At 40.9% G+C, this 15,696-nt stretch overlaps 1 protein-coding gene across 1 annotated transcript in view; it reads right to left on the bottom strand.

The window, feature by feature from the left end:
• Positions 1-15,696, bottom strand: part of FAT3 (FAT atypical cadherin 3) — a 365,482-nt gene that overhangs the window by 243,249 nt on the left and 106,537 nt on the right. The window lies entirely within an intron of this gene.

The raw sequence follows: 15,696 nt of genomic DNA, 5'->3' as shown, positions 1-15,696 counted from the left end.
ACTCTCTCACTACCAAACAAGCATCTGGTGCCACCTAATTAAAACACCAGTTCCAGGAGGTGACATCCAGCATCATGAATCAAATGAAACATCTGCTAATTCTTACAACATCCAGACAAAACAAGCCTACAAAAGGTAAAACAAACACGCACACACACATTACTAACTTTGGCACTAACATCCCAACTGAACATAAGAACCGCATAAAATTCCCACATTATTAACCAGTGCATCTTCAGTTTAACTGATCGACTGTGCAAATTTTCTGCAACACATGCTCAGCTGCTCAACGGGCAAAAAAAATGGATCAAGTTTTACAAAAGTGGGTGAACACGCCTCACTGCACAGCATTGCACCGCGGAGGGGAAGCCTCCCTCGAGCTCACGCAGTCTAATGGCACAGGCTATTAACTCAGATGATTAAAGGACTGGAGACTGCAGAAATCTCAATACATGCATGGCCTGTAATAGCAAAATGCAGGGTGTGTTTTCCCCAGTGACAAACAAATGATTTATTTTTATTTCCACTATGAATAATTGGGGTCTTTTTAATAGGTATAGATAATCAGGCATTTACATGGTTTCCAGCAGAGCAGCAATATTAAGCTACTATGTTACAGCCATTCATAAACTGAATACGTTGCTGGAATTACTTTTTACTGTCATTATTATCCAACAATCTCTACAATATGCATTGTTACCACAGCAGTAAAATGATTAGATTCTGAACATTGCTGGAAATCTGTAAGTAACACCACAGAGGTGAATCCTTAGCAAAATCAAGTACTGAAGAACTTCAGATGGTCTTTCATGCTGAACCCCATGGGCTCCTGAAAACAGACCAGGGACACAGTTCATGGACTCAGTTCTGCCATCTTTTACACCATTTTTTACACCAGCAACATTTCATGTACATGGTTTAACCCTACAAATGAGCCTACCATACACGTGTGTAATGGCATTTCTCTGAGTGCCTCATTTCAATACATAATCTCATTAGTGCTTTGTTTATTCTTGCCTTCCTTGTTCCCATTACTCTTACACAAACTTGTTGCCTACCTTGCTTTGAAGTTTTGCCCCACTATAAGACCATAGAAGCAGAGGCTGTGTTTAACCTGAATGAACCCTCCAGAATATAACTTTACCTCCTTGCTCTGTTACTGATTTTTAAGCAGCATTTTGTACGAAAGAGATAATCAGAAACCAAGCAAAAGGACAAAAGATATTCTACATCGACTCCAGAGATCACTAGGTCAATCTGGCACTAAGGGTGGAGATACATGAAGGCAGAAGGAAAAACCTACAGTAACCTTTAATGACCTACCTATGCTCAGTCAAAGAAAGAGTTGTGGTTTCCCCCCCTCCCTATGATGGAGAAGAAAATAGGAATTTCAGGAAGGGATAATACACAAGCTGATTGCAGCAACTTGCAAATGAACTAGCAGGGGGTGTCTGGGAATAGATACCAATTTCCATTCCAAGCAGAATGGAAGTTTCTATATTAAAGGGTATTATTTCTGAGCAGTCAGCACGGAAGGAGAAGCTGATGCAATAAAACATGTGAAATTTCTAAGTGATCAGGACCAGAAAGAGAAAAGGAAAGTAACTGAGGCTGCAGCCTTTATTATTTCTGAGCAGTCAGCACGGAAGGAGAAGCTGATGCAATAAAACATGTGAAATTTCTAAGTGATCAGGACCAGAAAGAGAAAAGGAAAGTAACTGAGCTGCCAAGGCAGTCGCTGAACAACACACTTCAGAGATAAGAGGCACCAGCCATTCTTCGAAGCAATCGTAGCTGCCAAGAGCAACAGAGAAAAGAATGAATTGAAGGGGATAGAGGGGTCAACTGCAGTGAATACGAAAACAAGTCAAGGCCAAGGACAGGCCTGACGCTTTGGGATTTGGCCAGGAGGTGATAATTTGTGGGTTTAGTTAACTGCAATCTCAGTGGAGTAGAGAGGGCAGAAACTCGACGAGAAAAGAGAGAGTTGGCAGTGGAAAGATGAAGGCAGCCAGAACACAGAGCAGGAATAAGGAGCTTGAGTAGGAGAGAAAAGGAGAAGGGGTGCCTGGCAGCGGCAGATATGCTTGGAGAATTGTGGGTTTTCCCAGTCCAGGGACACAAAGGCGGATCTGAAAGTTGCAGTGATGCCAAGAGAGAAAACAGGGTTAAGCAAGGTGGCGAGAACAGCAACGACTGAAAAAGGTTGCAAGGGACCGAAGGAGGAGCTCAAGAAAGCAAGTCAAGAGCAGGAAGAATGAGGTTTGTCCATTGCGGGGCTCACATGAAAGAGCAAAGAAAGGGAATTTCCATCCCAAAACACTGTCGGTCGCTACTCCTCAGCCAGGGGGAAGAGCTGTGCCCTCCTACTGCATCCTCCTCAGCTGGTCCTCTGAGGCCTCTGTGTGTCTGCAGTTTGGGAAAAGGCTTTCCATAATTTCTTAAAGAGCAACGGCATCCTTGCACATCTTCTGTTTTAAAATCTGAACTAGATTTATATAGCACCTAGGTTAAATGAGGTACAGTATATTCTTATTTTATCTTCCTATCCCTTCTAGTTTAAGCTCTGTCTGGCTATAAGAAGCAATCACACTGACTTGCTGCCATCTGCACTTACTACACTGACAGACGAATACCACGTACCAGTCCCGAGAAATCTATTTACCTGAATTTCCATTAAGACTAAGCAATAACCTCTAAGCAAATGTTGCATGAAATCATAACACCATTCACACCAATGCTAAATCTCTCATGCCCTCTGAAAAAATCCAGATCTCACCCTCTGGTTTTAGAAGTCTCCTGTAAGGGCAGCTATAAAACTTCTCCACTGGTCATGGTATCATATATGTGCAAACAGATAACTGTTCACACTTGATATATTTATTATCAACTTCAGGATATGATTTCTTAAGCTATTTACAGAATGCAAAAATATGTCCTGACAGTTATAGGGGGGAAAAGTGTGCTATGACTAGACAAGGACAACAGCATTACAACCACAATTACAACAAAGCTGTGCTTACTGACCCCAGCAACAAAGGGGGAAATATGTGTAATATTTTATACCCTGAACTAATTAAAGATCTCATTCCCCAAACAGCCAGATAGCAAACATAAGCAGTGCCTCCAGATGAAGGATTCTTATTTTGATGGTTACTGTAATGAGCACATTCCCAAAGGAAACAGCCAATAAAAAGCATCTCCTATCTGAATGAAAGTTGGACTTTTCTTAATTTTACAGCAATTCCTTATTGCATCATATCAGCTTCCACCAAAGGTCTCAGTTCAATTTTTCTGTAATGAATTTGGAGACTCAGAAGAAGAATTCCATCCCATCTTAGCTGGCTAAATTTCTCTCCTTGACTTAGAACTGACAATGACTACGAATAAAATGCTGTTTTTACATCACTGTATGCAGTTTTAATTAAAATTTATTAACTTGAGAGAAACTATCTCCTTATCACCAACAGATACTAGAACAAAAATGCCTTTTATTGTGTTATTAAACTGATGTTTCAGACAGAACCATCACTACAGCACACTGTAGCTCAACTGCCTAGTGGCAAATTAGACTGATCTTTTCCTTCTGCCTCCCCCTTTCCTTTCATGTGCATTGTGCCTCGGGCAAAAAAGATCATGCTAGTGCCTTCTGCAAAATGTTATACCTACAGCCTGATGTGTCTGCTGAATCACACACAGCTTTCCTTATCAAATTGCTGAATCACACACAGCTTTCCTTATCAAATTGCTGGACCACTTAGTAAAAAAACAACTATGTACCTTGCCCACCTCTTACAATGAAAAAGCAAATACCAGGGGCCAGGCTGTGATGCACCAAGCCCTGGACCACGTGCACTCTTAAAGGATCTTTGGAGTCACTATTTTAGAAGTGACAGCTGGAGTTGAGAAAGCCAGAGGGAGAGCACATAAAAGTAAGAAAAACTTTTTTAAAGACTTCTAGAAAAGGAGAAAATTTAAAATGCCAACGAGTATCATGATGGGGGTTAGGCAGTAGGGAATTATTAAGGGAGCTGAAAAAATAAGCTGTAAACCAGGAGAACACAATACTCCAAAGTCCAAATGGGAAGAGTTGAACACATTGAGTAGATTGGCAAGATGTTTTTTGAGATGATGTGATGAAGAGAAGAGTTACTAGTGACCTGACTAGTACCTTCAGTGACAAGGAGGAGACAGAAGAAATTAAGAAAATCCCTCAGAAGAACCCATTCGAGGGACTTGAAGTGACGTGCTGGAGGTGTGATTACAAATGAAACTCCTTAATCCAGGATAAGAGTGACAAAGAGGAGGATGTCACCAGAGCAGGAATCAGGCTGAAGAGAGAGACATGCTGGGGGAGGAGGTGAAAAAAGACAGAGATTTCCCAGGTTAGATGGCAGAAGAGAGCCATGGGACCAAAGGCTGCTCAGCCAGGTGAGGCAGGATGGGGAACGGCTAAAAATAAGAATGGAAAGGAACCAGCAGCGGTCTCAGCAGTGTAACTCTTAAAATACGATTTTACAAGTGGGTTTTATTTGTAATGTCTCCCTTGCATGGGGTGGAGAGGAACGGGGACCACAGGCAGAGATAAATACAACTATCATGGCACTTAAATATTTTTTTCTTAAGGAGCAAAACTTAACAAAAAGAGGCAGAAATGGCAAGGAGGTGAGGGGAAGGTTTTTCTCCTTGGTGGAGAGGAGACAGGGGCTTACTTTGGCACTGGATAGAGCACAGATAAGAAGAAAAAGGAGAGGCTTCCCAAAGGGGGAAGGCTCACTGGGCTGAAGTGGTTAAAGAGGGAATAGAAAGATTAAGAAGAAAAGCAGAACGAGGAATCAAATTGCTTCAGTGATGAAGGACATTCAAGGTGAGAGACAATACACTGGAATAGGTATTTACCATAGCGGATTGAGTGGAGTGGGATCATTTACGTGGGCTTTGAAAAACAGTACAAACACAGCAAGCAATTACACTGCAATAAATAAACCAGCAGCACACGTGCAAATGAGGACGCCTAACAGAGTGTGCACAGGAGATATGGCAATTGCCAAAGACTCGATAATAGCTCCCTGGAACCCAACTTCCAGGGACCCTGAAGTTGGAGCAGGGATACCGTCTCTATCACGGGCAGAAGGAAGCAAGTGCTGCCCTGCACAGCCCTTCCTCTGCTAACCTGCTGCATGCAGATACAGAACAACAAATGCCTAAACTCGGAAAAACCCGAATGTTTTCAATTCCCTTTCTCACCTCCTTGAAGATAACCTGTAAAATTATGCAAATACTGAGTTAGTTCAGGTTGCTGATCATGAAAATCAATCCACCTCTGTTTAATGGGATTTGGCAATTAGCCACATCCAGGTTTCAGTAATTTTTTATGGCTCCCTAACCAGCTCTCAAACAGTATTGTAAAGGCACAAATATTCTCAAAATCATAACCCTTCCTCCTGCAACGTGGTCCTTGTCCCGCTGTTTATAGCTAGTACAGACTCAAGAAGACCTCTGCCCTACACGTGGATTCCTCCCTGGGTATGTGCTACAGGCCATGGTAAAACATCTGAGTTTGGTCTCATGGAATCTGGTTGTTTTCATACATTGTTTAATATTACCAGCTCTTAACTCACCTTTTCAGCTTGAACAAAAGCCCACACCAAACTCCTGGCAATCTCACCACCTGTTCTGGCTGGTAGCACTCCACAACACACCAGTTCATCCCAGGCCGTGCCTCTTTCACAGAGAGCACTCTTCTTGCCAGGAAAGGTTGGAAGTTGATAAAGACAATCAGTTCATCCTATTTAAGTAAAACCTACGCACAAAACCACAGCAACATGAGACAAAAATCCTCTCCTCTCTCTCTCTACCTCTCATTTGAGTTCATGAGCTCTCAGGTCAGGGTTAAAGCTGAGGGTGACCCCAGGCACTGTAGAGAGCATTTCCCAGTGAAGTTTAGAGAATTAACACCTATTTTATTCAAAATCCATTATTTTTACTCCTTTTTGACAGGGCTGATCGTGGAATGCAAAGCAAAGTGTCCTTAACTTCACGGCTTCCCTGGAAGTTTCTAAGCAAGTCTAAAAACCTCTTTTATTTCACTACTCATTTAAGGCATTTCTTTATGTACTTGCTCTTCCTTTGGCTGCTTAGTGTCTGGGAGATAAATGGGATAGCTTTACGCCTAGCTGAAAAGAAATCACTTTGGACCTAAAAGATGGGCTCAACGTGACAATTCCTCAACCCTTGTTGACTGCCCCTCTCCAAGCACCAGCTGAATTGTAGCTGTACAGTTGCGCTGGAGCTTTTTGCAAACCATTGCCTGTCAGAGTCGCTCCAGAGGTGTGCAGCTTTTCACCTTCACCGCCTGCCTCCCAGCAGCACCTCCTCCTAACAACCTGCAATTTATACTTGCACAAAGCATTTACCCACATAGCATTTCTGGGACTCCCACATTTCATGTTGCACTACAAGGTGTCTCTAAAAATCCCATCGCCTAAATTAATAGCACAAATGAGTGTTTGACATTAACAGGACATCTTTTTGCCCATTTATGTTGGGGTTGGGGGGGGGTGGGAATCTTACCTTCTCAGAGGTATAGCCTATACGCAACTCCACTCACTGAGCTAAAGAAAAGTCTTTGTCTTCTTTACTCACAACCATCACGACTTTGTCAAACTGTCTGTCTCAACTGAAAACAATCCACGTATTGATTGGCACTGGGACAGGTTTTAAAGCTGGCAGGAGGAAAAGCACTTCTCCACTTGTAAGCTCAGTGAATTTGACAAAGAAATGTGCTTGGAAAGCCACAAGTCTCTTTTTACAAAGTCATTTTTCAGAATAAAATCACCCAGTAAAGGCTTTTTCCTGACAGTCACAAATAATTCCAGCAGAATAGTTATAAAGTGTCTAAAAGATGTTTTAACCTGTCTTGAAGAACCTGTATGACATCTTTGGCTGTCATGAGAAGGACAAGGATTAAAAACATGGTTACCAGCACGAGGAGTTACTCTTGGAAACTGGAATAACAGGCACACCAAAAAGATATATAGAAAAAAGCAACACAAAAAAAAAAATCCACAGCTCCGGGAGCCTCTCATGATGAGTCCCCGAAGCAGAGCTTACAGCACCTTTCTCTGACCCAGGAGCTGGGTGTTATGCCTCGTCCCTAGGACAGAGAAACCCCAGGAGAAATGAGGTGCTCGTGTCCCCACCTCAGCCACATGTAGCTGTCAAGAAGTAAGTGACGCTTTATTGAAGAGAAAAAAGAAGAAACTGCGGTAATGCGCTTCTCTAACCTGAATGCAGATGGGGAGAGGCATGCTGTAAAGCGAACTAAAAACTAGGCATGCAGTCCAAAAAATAGTAGTTTTAACCTTTCGTTAATCAACCCCTCAGCTCCCCCAACTCCAAAAGCCTCTCTAGGTACCGTCTTGTCTTCTTGCCCCTCCAAAGCATGCTTCTCTGTGCTGACCACCAACATGCCATAGCCACCTAGTCTGAAGTACAAAACACAACCACACAAATCGCAAACATATAGAAAGCCTGCATTCAAGCTTATCATCATTACTTAATCACATGTTAAATGAGCTAAGAATTAACAGTTAACACATGAAAAAAGTTGGCTTTCCATCAAAAGCAATTATAATTAATTCCTAAGAAACATATTTCTGGATGCCAAATCAGATGGAGGAATCAACTGGGGGATAGATATGCTCCTTCCATAGCTCCACTCGAAATTCTAATTAAGACCAGAAATACAAAAGTGGTTGTGGTGGAAAGGTTAATAGAAGAGGAGGAAATCTCAAGAGAAACCATGCCAGATATTCAGTCCCTCTTTTTGGCTCTTCCGCACTTTTTCCCTTAATAGACAGTCCCTGGAGACACAGATACGTGAACACACACACACACACACACACACACACACTCTCTCTATCACATGGATATTTTAGCAAAAATAAGATGACCACAAAATCATGTGCTCTGCCATCCTAGAGATCTTGTGGACAAAGTGGCTTTGAAATCTTGGTCTCTGCTGCAGTCAAAAATCAACTGCCTCAGAAAAGTTGATATCCTCGAGCTATTGGGGAATGGAGAGAAAGGATCCATAACTCTGAGGATGCTGAGCATGCAATCTGCTCCCTAAGCAATGGCGATGATGAACAATTACAGTTCAGACGATAGGATGACGGTGTGTGGTTCAGAAGAGCAAGGAATGCTTTTCAGCTAAAAAGCCCCTTTCTTTTGCACAGATTCTCCTGAAATATTCATAAGCTAAAAAGAACCTGTACAAAAGAAAAGAGCTTTCTAGATGAAACCATCTCCAGGCTGGGAGAGAAAATAAGAGGTGAGTGCTTCCAGCAATGTTTCTCAAAGCTTATAGTCTCCCAACCATTTCTGCTCCCAATGCAGAAAGGAAGCTCGAGATACGGGAGAGGAGACTTCCCTGACCTCCCTGAGATATGTTACCCTTACAAAAACCTCCAAGCCTGGGCTGGGTGTCCCCAGTTGGCAATTTCTGACTAGGTTTGCAAACAACCTGATCGCAGTACCTCTCAGCCATGAACTACCCCCTTCATTCAACTGCAGGTATTGCAAATACCAAGAGCAACACTTTCAATATCACCGTTGTGAAAACCTGGGACTGCTCACCATGAGTAAAACCAGCCTGGTTAAACCCAGGCTTTTCTGAGGACAACAAAAAGAGGTTTGGGGGAAAACTATCAGAAAGATACTTTTTAAAATTTTCATTTTTCAACCGCTTCTCCTGTTCATCAATGCTGGAGAAGATATGGAGAACACATTCAAAACCACCTCTACTGCCGTCTCCTAAATCCTTGTGCGTATGCTGCATGGTGGGGAATTCTCCTGAGGTAAAATACAGCTTTAAAAGACCTGCAAAACACTGTCCTGTGGAAAGGGATTTTACAAAGAATCATAGGACCAGGGTGTTTTTTTGACTTCCATTTAAGATATTTTCCTCTGAGAAAGATTCTTCTCTGGCAAATCACCCCACCGTGGTCACTCAGACCCACCCCATGAATGGCATGAATGGAACCTGGGGTCATCTAACGACTCAAATTAATTTTGTAAAAAAACCCACCTTATTTAATGTGCTGCTTTTGATGACTCAAATGCCGTTCATCGGGAAATAATGTAGCACAGAAGTCCCACTGCCTGTGATTTCCATAAATATTTAGGCTGCTTAACCAAAGTACTGTGCATAAAGGTATCTTCAGAATTATTCTATATTTACCATCTTATCAGGAGAAATGCTTCCCTTCCTATTATTTATCTTACTAAGTGAGTCATAGTGCTGGGTGGTTTTTTTTCTTTTTTTAAGATTAATTTATTGGAAATTCTCTGTCTGCATTAAGTTTAATTTAAGCCCACTAAAACTGATAAACTGTTGTTATTGGCCTCAATCCACACTACCTTTTAAATCTTTGGATTCTCATTCCAGGGCTCTGATGAAAGATTCATTCCAAGTACCTAAAGTAATCTCTACTTTCTACTCCCTCTCCTACATGCCACTCTTTTCCAGTATAATCCATTTTATGCTTTCAGTTATAAATATATAGTTCTGTCTACCTGGCACTTTAGATAACAGAGGTCCCCATATAGCACAGTCTGCCTCGACCATGTTTAACGTCAATCACGGGGACCTTGCCTCTTACTGATGCTGGTCACCTCACCCTTGGTGTAAAAGCAGAGGGAAGAAAAATTTCCATATTCAAGATGGAAAGACAGAAATCATGAGTCTGCATCAGGTCTCCACACCTCAGTAAAACACCATAAATAAAACATTATAAATCTATCAGTTTGGGGATCAAACTTGGTAAAAACTGACATCCAGAAGAAATTGGACAAACTTTACTCAAATGGAGGTTATTTCACGCTGTATTTCTACTATTCTTTTAACTAACTGAAATAGAAAATATAAGCCAAGTGCTATGTACAACACTTGTTGCCACTGAAAGCTATGAATCCAAGTGGAGGGTTTCAGTAAAACTACTTTTTCAACTATATGATTTTTTTTTTCTTTTTAAATTAAAAATCTCAGCACTCTGAAGAATTTCTGATGCCACAGGAAATAATTATCTGCAAACAAAAGGTCTGTCCAACTTGCAATACACACTAATGCACAGGCACCAATATAGTTATACACTGAGAGTTTTAACTTCTTGGGAGTTAAATTTAAGCATACACAGGTACATCATTTTATGCCAAACAGGCACTAAGCCTAAAATAATATTTAGTATCTTAGTGATCTAGGGCAAAAAAAAAAGGTCACAAATGTAGAAACTTCATAATACAGTATTTATACCAATCAACTTTATTTTTTATGACACCTTGCAAGGCATAAAATGCTTTAGAGGGTTAAATAATAAATGATAGGAGAGAAATGAGAGGGAGAAAGTTGTAAGGACTAAAATTTGTATCGTCTGATGAAATACAAACCGACAGGGACTCACTGAGGGAGGAAGATACAAAGAAGCTGGCCCAGACAGGGAAACCTGCAGAGGCTCTTCAGCATTAATAGAGCCTGTTTCTTTGGTTTTATCTTGAATCTCGTTTTCATTCTAGGATAATACGGTATTCACAGGCCCTCTTAGGGGTAAGAGCTTTGTCAAAGGACAACATTTATTAAGTTATTATAAAATATTCTCCTATTCATGTTGTGTGGTGTTTTCAGATCTTGGATCACTTTTTTTTTTTTTTTTTTCCTAAACAAGCTTTGCAGCCAGCAGGTTGTTTGTGCACACAAAGGAGGACGATGGCACACAGGCACCTCCCAGACCTCACGGGTTATGGGAGTGTGGTAGCTCGGACACACTTCTCGTAACTATTATTATGTTATCATTTATTATCATAGCATTGATTATTATTTTATTATTATAATGGATATTATTATTATTATTATTTCATTGATTGCCACCTCTGCTGGCAGGATCACATGCTTCAGTGACCCCAAAATACCACTTTCACAGGTCCCATTTCACTGACGATCAAACTCCAAGAAATATTGTCACCAGATCCAGTGAATTACGTACAATACCAAAGGTTCCTACCTATGAGAGTATTAGACTTCTCACTGAAGTTTCAGCAAGATGATTACACAACTCCTGCTGTGCTACCGCACACAGCTCTCACAAGGTGATACTGCATAAATAGCAAGTATTTTCTTAACTGGGTCTTTCAATTATTTACAGATACTTGGCAAATGCACCGCTAACAGCTGTTTTATAACAGATTTCATGGTACTGTACACCTGGTGCTAATGCTTCAGCATGTCTAAATGGTTTTCTAAAGATTACACAATCAAACATCGTAAGATAAAATCACTGTAATTGGAGCCCTCATCAAAGAAGAAATTACTGTTACACTTACAAACCGTACACACTACTTTCCCAAGCTGAGCAAAAGGTAATATTATGATAGCCACAGAACTAAAAGATCTTTCCTGATCTTACCCCAAATTTAGGGAACCCATTTCTTGTCATGAACCTGCAACAGGCATACAGGGTCCATGTGATAATACAGAACACGAAAGCCATCTCTGATGCAGCTACTCTGTTTTAAGTGAAATAAAGATTCCAGCTTAAAATCTAAAGCAGAATGATATCTCTGATACTGTGCCACAGACCCCTTTTACTTATCTCGTGGCATCTCTGAAAGTCAAAGTTTATTGGCGACCTTTGAGTCATGCCATAAAAACTGATTTCCTCAGCAGTGATACTATGCTGAAAGCCTTCATTCTAATCCCTAAATACTACGTAAGTGGACATTTTTTAGATGCTGAATATCAAAGCGGTGCCAGATAACTGTTAGCTTCACTCAGGTGTTTTCAATAAAGCACGCTGGGTAAGAGTAATGCAATACAGATTTGCTGAATCTGATGATGGCTTTAGAGAATTTCCTATTAAAACAGCACACGGGAATCGCATGTGTATGTCCAGGTTTATAATCTGCCTGGGAATTCATAAACAGGGAGAAAATTTTTAACTATGTTAATTTTTGCATATATTTAAATGTTGTAGGATGACTGTGATTGTGATTTGCACAGAAATGGTGGCTCTGCAGGTGTTTAGGTGTGCAGATATCCGTACCAGGTGAAATCCTAGGTTTATTGAAATTAATGCTAACCTTGCCACTAACTTCAAATGGGATACTGAACACAAATAGATCATGTTAGATGACATCACATTAGATCACAGCAGATCAAAGACCACGCCAAGCTGAATAAAACAGAAAGAGGACGATTGACAGGCAAAGCCATGGACACACAGCCATGCGGACAGCTTTTCCTGAGCTGTGAAAGCCAGTAGGGTCAACTGGGAGAGCCACCACTCTCCTCAATTAATTAGTACGAAAAAGACCACAATATTGGTCAACAAGTGAAGTAGCCTCCTCCTTGTTCCCAAGCGTCATTTCACAGGGCACTTGCAGAGTGGAGCAGCAATCTTGGTGTAGACCTTTTCACCACCACCAAGTTTAAACACTCGGTTCATAGTCGACGTGAATGAAACTGAATGCCCACCTGCTTCTCGGAGTGGCTCAGGAATACTGATCGAGTTAAAATAAAAGTTATTCTGATTAACCCCCTTCTGTTGTCTTCCCCTTAGGGAGTCGCACTCCCACTCCAAAAGGCTGGAAATAAACTGTTTTTATTAAATCACATTCAATTACAATAGTATTTATTAAAACCAATAACTGCAACTGGTAAGAATCCCCCTGTGCTTGTTTCTAGGTATTTAAATTAAGTTAAATGCACAATAAACTTTGCATTGTTTCAGTTTACATGACCCCAGAGTCTTTAGACATCCCATAGGCAAAATTCACAGACTTATAAACTGCTATTAAACATGAACATATGGTGGACTCAGCATCCTGTGCTGTTGCTGCTCTTACAGGAGGGTTGTGAACTGCCTTGCTGCCTCTAAATCCACTAAAGCAGCCTTACGCCAAGCCAAAATCCCCTTTCATCACAAGGAAAGGTGCTTTATTTCCAGCAACAGCTTCAGTGACAGTCCCACCAGTGAGACATTAATTTTCCATATGCCCTGTCACGTGCTGCGCTCTGGATGTTTCATTGGATCTGCATTTTCCACAGCAGATTCACCAATGTCCCGGTCATCTGGGCCACTACCACAACTCATAGACCTCAGAGTCCACCAGGAGCACGGATCTGCACAAGCTCAGTAACATGAGAAAGTCTCCTTACGGAAGGATATCCCCTAGATTGCAGTTGAGGAGGTGTTTCTCATGGCTTCTTGAGTACCATCTCACGAACTGCTCTCAGGGTGGTACCCGGGCTCCCTTACCCACCCAAAAAAACCAACCACTCATATTCAAGAAGAGATTCCTTGCCTTCACTTGCCATCCTCTCTCACTCCTGTGTGAGCCACCGCTCTGCATCAGCCTTGGATGGTTTTCCATTCAGAATAGAAGAAAATCACTGAATTTCTCTGGCCAATTCTTGACCCTGCTCTTCCTTCTGCCTTCTCCCTTTCAAGCCCCATTGCAGGATTCAGTTCAATATCACATTCAGGCAACTATCCGGTTTCATTCCATTCCCTTGGTAATTCTGCCCATAACAATTCTCTCAGGTTCAAAGTTTCCCCAAGCCACTTTTCATATCAAATGTTAACATTTCACACAACTTTCACTGCTGAAGTGCCACTTAGTTTCCCTGATAAAGACTAGTTTGAGTCTTACACTAAAAGCAAAGCCTAAACTACACACAGTGTAACACATCTTCCCCATACAACAGAAAGTTCAGATAGTATTTTCTGAGAACTCACAAATAGGGACATTTGTCATTTTATGAGCTAAAAATCAATTGAAAATGGGTTGGTAGCAACCTTCCTCAGACCCTATTCTAACCATATCTTTACCCCACAGGCAGAACTTAAGAGGAAAAAATCATTTAAAAGACCAATTTAATCTGTTCCAGGACTTTAAAAGGAATAAAACCCTATTATTCACTCACCATAATTATATAGATATTACACGACCTCAGTACAGAACAGAGTCAAGATTCTTTGGGTGAACTGATAGTGCATTTCCATTCCTTAACATGTTTGATTTCTTTTAAGGTTAACCTTAACTCTAGATGTGCTGCATTTATTAAGTTTGTTTTGGAATAATTGCAATATCCCTGTAATGTGCCCAGCCCTAAATTATTTTCACATACTCTAATCCTTATCTGCATTTTAATAAAACTTTAATTTTGGAATATGTTTAAAATTATCCCTTTGCAGAACACAAAGACTATTCAAGTTTACTTTGACTCTACGACTCTTAGGAAATCTTTATTCGAAGTTGAATCACCTTTCAATGTGTCTGGTCATGTCTCTTTTGCTTTGCTAAGTCCCTACCTCACTTCAAAGGCTTGAGAGTGTCCAGCCAAACTCATTTCTTCCTCTGAAAACCAAGACTATACTGTTCCTACTTCTGCTGTTTCCTATGTGGTTTTGCTCTCCTCCTAATATACAAAACCTTGCAAAAACTCATTCTACTTCTAGCAACCAAACTCAACACCACGGTATTTGTGTAAAAAGCTGGTACAGAAAGAAGAACACTATTTATTCAGTCATCTACACGATTGCCTGTAGTACCTGGGTTCATCACTAATGGTCTCTCCCCAAGTGCTGATTAAGTCACATACCGCTTATCTTCTGACAGCAGGCATTACATGGTAAAACTCAATGAATGAAAATAATAATCCTAGCCCATCTCGCAAGAATTTTAACATGTCCTTGCCATTAATCACTACGCTCCTTTCAACAAACTTTATCTGGCAGCAAGACAAATCACAAAAGCCAGAGCCTGTATCTATATTAAAAATAGAAGACCACAGGAAATCTCCCCGAAGAAATCTGGTACAAAGACATAAAAGTCAGATTCTACTTATTAATTTTGACATTTTTTCCTCTAGTCAAATAGTATCATAACCATGAACTGTGCGTAACAGATGTGGGCTATCCATAACTGAAATGGATAATGGCACATAATAATAACCTTTAAGGTCAAAAAGGACCATTAGATCACCTAATCTGACCTCTCATATAACACAGACAACATCATTTCACTCATGTGACCCTCAACTGAACTTCAAAACCTGGGCTATGCAGCTTATGTATTTATTCCCTTAAGGCCTATTTTCCTGAAGACACAAGGAGATAGGGCGTAGGCTGTTCCAGTGGTGGCTCACACTCTGATATCCAATCTCAAGTCTTCTGGCTACAACCTCCCCTCTTTTGGGTCTTTCTTTTCCCTCTTTCTCTGCTGCAGTGAAGATCCCCACAGCACCTGGCACTGTCTCTGGGTGAAGGCTTTTACCATGTTCACCAATCACTACTTCATCCGTTTCGATAAACGAAGCAGAATAAACTCTACAATTTTAAGATTTCTCACTGAAAAACAGTCTCCATTACTCCCACGACTCCAGTCATTTTTGTTTCCTTACCAGCTCTTCTGACTCAGGTGGGGGCACGGATATCCTCTCCAAGATCTCGTGGATCATCTTAGAAGTCACTGATTTTTTTTTTCTCATTTCCTTTTGCTGTCAGTCAAAGATCAATTATTTCATTAAGGCATCATCCAACCCAAAACTTAAACACTCAGTTCTGAACAATATAAAACTAGTCAAAATATAAGTCTAGAGAAATAACAAGTGGGCTTAAATGGCTGTTACGGCTTGAG

The sequence above is a fragment of the Pygoscelis adeliae genome, unplaced genomic scaffold (assembly GCF_000699105.1).
Source record: "Pygoscelis adeliae isolate BGI_AS28 unplaced genomic scaffold, ASM69910v1 Scaffold141, whole genome shotgun sequence".
Classification (NCBI taxonomy): Eukaryota; Metazoa; Chordata; class Aves; order Sphenisciformes; family Spheniscidae; genus Pygoscelis; species Pygoscelis adeliae.
This window is presented reverse-complemented; position numbering and strand designations above follow the sequence as displayed.